Source organism: Macrobrachium nipponense, chromosome 13 (genome assembly GCF_015104395.2).
Source record: "Macrobrachium nipponense isolate FS-2020 chromosome 13, ASM1510439v2, whole genome shotgun sequence".
Taxonomy (NCBI): Eukaryota; Metazoa; Arthropoda; class Malacostraca; order Decapoda; family Palaemonidae; genus Macrobrachium; species Macrobrachium nipponense.
The window spans coordinates 55,795,816-55,801,815 of NC_087206.1; positions in this window are offsets into that span (position 1 = coordinate 55,795,816).

Genomic DNA, 6,000 nt, shown 5'->3' on the forward strand with positions numbered 1-6,000 from the left:
CGACAGAAAGGGTCTTGGATATTTTACGTATTTATGATATTGTATTCTTATGTTTATTATTATTGTTAAGATAGTATGGGGAAAGTTTGTACCTGTTTTTTTTTTTCTTTTTTGAGAGAGAGGGAGAACGTGAGAGAGAGAGGGTGTGAATGATAAATGGGTGGTTGACGAGTGTACTGCTTGCTTGGGGGGCATTTTGGTTCACTGAGTGGCTCGGTCGCCGAGCATTCGGAGTCAGTCAGGAGAGATCAGTCAATGGAGACATTCGGAGTGAAAGGTAGTCAGTGCAGTCATCTGTGTGCATTTCACATAAGTTTTGGTAATCGAGGTCTGTCGTGCTTGTGTCCATCTGTGGTTGTCGAGTTGGTGGGCGATTTGTCGTGTCTGATATTTGTGAATTGGTGTGTGGTCTTGGCGCTTGTTTGGTATTTTTTTTGTTGGTATTCAGTGGTTTGTTGGTGACAGTTGGTTGGGTGTTTGGTGGTTTGCTAGTGGCGGTGGAGTTTGTTTTTCAACAGCCATACTGTGTTGAAAGCACAGCGTCTTGCTCTGATTCTGTCAAGTTTCCTGGTGAGTAAATGTGTTTGAGATTTTGTCCTTTTAGTAATTAAAGTAACGTAAAGGAGGAAGTGTGGCTGGGGGAAATTTGTAAGCCAGGATTGATTAACGTAAATGTGGGGAGGTCTTGCTTGCTTGCTTAACTTGTGATCCCGCCACAATTTCAGTGGTGTAGGAAGCCAGATAAATATGTGGGGGTTTGCAATGTTGATGAGACTTATGATAGATCTGGTGAAAAGTCATTGCGATATTGTGTTATCTTACATTTAATAAATGTTATACCCTCCATGTCGTACAAGACAACAGTGCAAGATAGTTTCTGCCAAACCAATATGCTCAAGTGTTTCAATATTCAAAAGCACATGAATTATCAGAAAAGTTTCAATTCTTTATTGAGCACATAAGACATCATTTCAAACAAACCAACAGGTAAGTAAGAGTACCATTCATTCAAACTAAATCACATGCACAAATTGTGTAAAATGATATTCTTAAAGGTTTAATAATTGAACATTGATCTTATTTTCTATACTGGTAAAGTAATCTTCGATGGTTTGGCCACAATACAGCTTATGAAGGCAATGGTAATAATAATGCACTCAGTGTCATTTACACTAACAAATGTGTTAGCTATTTCCACCAGATCCAGATCATCGGTTCATTGCTTGAGAGTATGACAAATGAATGTCATTTGTTTTTTGTAGTGTCATGGTGGGTATTAGATAGTTCTTGCCTTTGTAGTATGTACAGCTTTCACAGCATCCTGTATGGAAATCTGTTTTGCTTGAATTATACTGAAAAACTTCTAGGATAACACTTGTAATTTATCTTAAGTCTTTCTTTTTTCTATTCCAATATTAAGTTCTAGGACTACATAGTTTTTGTCTCTGATACTTCTTATAAACAAACAAAACCAGTAACATCAAAATAAACCCAGAAATAACTACATACTGTGTCATTTCGAGAATTTTATTTGTTCGTTTATCGGTGCGTGTGTCATATCATCAGTATGTAGTTATTTCTGGGTTTATTTTGATGTTACTGGTTTTGTTTGTTTATAAGAAGTATCAGAGACAAAAACTATGTAGTCCTAGAGCTTAATATTGGAATAGAAAAAAGAAAGACTTAAGATAAATTACAAGTGTTATCCTAGAAGTTTTCCAGAATAATTCAAGCAAAACAGATTTGGACTCGGGGACTAAGTCACAGGCCTCTTGGAGACTCAATGACTCAGGAGCTGAAACTGCCCAGTCCTCCGAGGAGAACTGAGCACCCGGCACTTTGAATGGGGTTTGGCCCTGAAACGTAGTGCTGTGCCTGCCTCTGATTGAATCTCTCCGAACTTTCGAACAAAGAGGTTTCCCGCGGAGCCCTCGCACCACAAGGAAGACTCAAGTCTGTGAGTCTCCAAGAAAGTGAGAGCAACTCTAATAACCACCAGTCCTTGACTTTGTTCAGGTACACAAGAAAGGAAGGGGTCTAAGTGGGCAGGTGCTTCCCCTTCTACTTCTGTTACTCTTCCGAGTATGTATACAGGGTCCTGTGATGGTGTTGCAGACTCAAGCATTTGCTCACCAGGAGTAGCAAAGAGGAGGTCCCACGTACAATTGGCTTCTCGCTGGGAGGCCTCAGTCTTGAAGACAGTTGAGTACATTATAAGGAGGGCACAGGCGCTCACCCAAAAGGTGCGATCGCTCTACCTGGGCCTGCTCCTTGCTTGCATTTGAGTAAACAGGTCTGCTTGCCTCTTGAGAGCCATTGCGTCCGGTTTTGCAAGTGCCTTTGCTCTCCTCAGGACGGGCCCCCTTCATGTTACCGTGTTAGAAGGGACCCTCTCAGACTCGTGAAGCCATAGCCACCAACTAACGACCCACCTCTCCTGTAGGCATCGTGAGTTCTGGCAGGACAGGTAATGGTACTTTCTCCCCCTCTCCTGTCCCCTCAGCTTCTTGGGGGTATACCTCAAAGCACGAAGCAGACAGGAGGATTCATGATTCGGATTCACTGTCCAGTTGCAGCCCTACTGCAAGGACATATGAAGCGGGCGAGGTTCTTGGACCTACCCATTTGTATGCCCTAGTGGTTGAGCAGGAAGTTGGTGGCTCTGGTGGGGTTCTCCCACCTGCAGGGAAAGTATGTAGGGTGGTTGGCAGATCAGAGGGGACCAAAGGGTCCCCTTCCCCATGATGCCAATTCTATCGAGATACAGAGGACGTTTGCCAAAGCTACAGCGTTGATTTGTCAACACAACAATCTCGGGGAAGGGATCATGATGGCGTCCGTGGATAACCCCTCTGCCCTCAAATGTCTTTGGGGACCCAAGAGGGAACCAAAAGCGTCTGTAGGCTTACTGTGGTCCTCACTTGCTGAAGGTGTATTGGATCAAGTGAACTCTCTTGTCTTTGGTGAAGAGAGTTTTCTTTGATCGTACTGCTCAGCTAAGCTGCTTCACCCTCCTCTGTCTCGCCAGAAGTACTACATGCCCTTGATAGAGCCACTGCTGACGTAACATGTGGACCCGGACTTAGTTCGCCTAGTTCCAGGTCTTCCGCTGCAGCATTTTGGGGTGGAGGACATTGTCCTCACGCAACAAGAAGCAGCACCCCTGGAAGCGACTGCTATGGCAGTCTTCCAGGCAGTCTCTTGGCTAGACTTGTGGTCCTTCATAATGTCCAAGATCACTGCCTTGAGGGGACGCATCAACCCCTCAGAGGATTTGACTTTCAGGAGACTGTGCCAATCTGGTGATAGGGCGATCTACCTAGCCCACCAAACGGCAAACCTGCGAGCCATCTTGATATTGAAAAGGAGGGCTGCAGTCCTTTCTCGAATTTCCAAGCATGTAGACCCCAACTCGTCTTTGGCCTTCAGGAACGGACTGGTACTGGGTTCCTGTACCTTCTTCTTGTGAGAAGAGGTGAGCGATGTAATGGACAAATGTTATGTCAATGACAATGACCATCTTGTCCACCAGGTAGGGACAAAGGCCTCTGGGCCTTTGTGTGTCACTACAGCCCGGCCTACGGGTCAATCTAGCAGTTCCTTGGTCCCAAAGAAGTCCCAGGCTTCAAAGGGCACTTGAGGGACAACCCAGTCTTATTCTACCTATGCTAAGAAGGCCTCTCAGTTTTACCCCTTCCCCCCACCCTTCCAGCCCAGGGGAAAGGGAGCTAAGGTGGGTAGAGTCCAGTCATAGATCTTTCTCCCGTTAACTAATTCGTTCGCCACTCGGTTCAAGATGGAAACAGCATGGTCTGCGCTCACTTCCATCAGGGAGAATGACTTCTGGCTTATGGTGGACTTGAAGGATGCATACTTTCAAAAACCATCCATCAGTCTTATTGCAAATATCTTTGCTTTACCCTTGGGAAACAGTATTCCAATTCCGGGTACTTTGCTTCAGGCTCCCGACTACTTCCAAAGTGTTAACCCTTGTGTCAGCTTGGGCCCATTTGCACAGGATACGTCTTGTGAGGTTTCTCAATGATTGGCTAGTTTTGGCAAAGTCTTGCTGCATTCTAGGGTTCATAGTGAATCTTGAGAAATCTGGTCTCATACCCAAGCAGAGGATAAAGTATCTGGGCATTCTGATAAACATGGCAGCAGTGAGAGTCTACCCCTTGGACTCTTGCATCAGCAGGTTCAGAGAAACAGTGCAAAAGTTCCTGTCACGGAAGGAACAACCAGCAAAGCAGTGGCAAGTCATTCTGGTCTTCAGCATGGGATCTTTCATCGTTTCCCATCCCCCTCTCACAGGAGGTGAGACAGGACTTAGCCTGGTGGCAGGATGACAAGAACCTGCACACTCACCCCTCCTGAAATGCTTCTGTTCTCAGATGCTTCAACTGAGGGATGGGCCGCACATCTGGAGTAGTTGATGATTAGAGGAGTGTGGAAGTAAGAAGACAAGCACCTTTGCATTAATATCCTGGAACCAGTGTTTCTGTCCTGGGATCCTACCTGACAAACTACTGTTCCTAAATGGCCAGAAACAGTAGATTCACATCAAAATATTCAGATTATCAGATATTTGGTGATGTATGCTGCTACAGACTTTACCAAGATGCAAGGGCAAGCATGACAGTCGTTCCTGTTCCGTTTATGAAACAGACTGGCTGATATGGCTATGTGACTAAGTCAGGGAGTGGGACACATGTCACACGAACGTCTCAGTAGCGAGCCAGGCTGACTGGGAGGAGGGAAGTTGCTCACCATCATAGATAAATGAGGCTCAGAAAAGAAAGAACTATGATGAAAAAAAAGAGCAAGCATCTTGGAAAGGAGCTTAGTGTGTTTGAGGCCACAGGAGAGAGAACTTCGAATCTGAATATAATTTATAATGTCCAAACGTCCATCCCACTCACATCAATAGAATCTGAGAGAGCCTTCTCGACAGCAGGATTGTTCATAACAAAAAAAAGAACAAGGTTAAGTGACCGTAGCATTAACTACCCTTGTTTTCTGAAAAGTTATTTCAGAAGCAAGAAAGAGTAAGAATCCCTTTCACTTGGAATTTAATGTTTTGAGAAATTATCTTAAGAGCAAGATTTTTTCTAATGCATTGAACTTTCCTATATGCTTTCATCAATACATTATTAAACAATTTTTTGCATATTTCTTTTGGTAAAAAAGTATTTCGTACATGCTTTTCTGAAAAGCTAGTCCAGAATTTCAGATGCAAATAATTTTTAACTTTCACCAGAAATTTAGTGTTTCCCATGAATATTTCAAAAAACTAAATTCTTTATCTTGAAAAATTGTTGAACACTTGGCTGTTTATTTTTTGGTCAGAATGTAGATAATAATGGATCCTTACTGCACAGTTCATTACAAATTCAAAATATGTCGTCCCGAAGTTGATTCTCCTGAAACTTAGGACTTTTGTATTTATTTTCAAGAATAACAATTTTTGTTTTGTTTGAATTACGGTACAATAGTATTTGAAAATATTTTGTGCAACCCTGTTGTACTGTGCTATTATACCACAGTTTATGAATGTATTCTAAAAAACAGGCAAATATGTTTATTTCTGTTATCCTAAGTGATGAAGTTGTAGACTGTTACTTTACCAAGTAATAAATATATAAATAAATAAAAATCACGGGAAATGCCAGGATTCCGGGACAAGAACCCAGAATCCCAGGACAGACAAAACCCCCCAAAACCAGAAACACTACCTGGACCTCATGGTGGCCTTCCTAGCCCTCTATGAGTTTCAGGATCAAGTGATGGGACACTTAGTGGTGCTGTTGAGTGACAACACGTTGGTAGTAGCATACATCAACAAACAAGGAAGACTAATTTCTCTTTCGTTGCACCAGTTAACAATGCAGCTGCATGGTGAAGCTGTCAGCTAGGTACATTTCAAGTAAGAGGAATGTAGTGGGAGACATGCTCAATCTCTGGGGCACCCCATCGATTGATCTGTTTGCCACTTGGCAC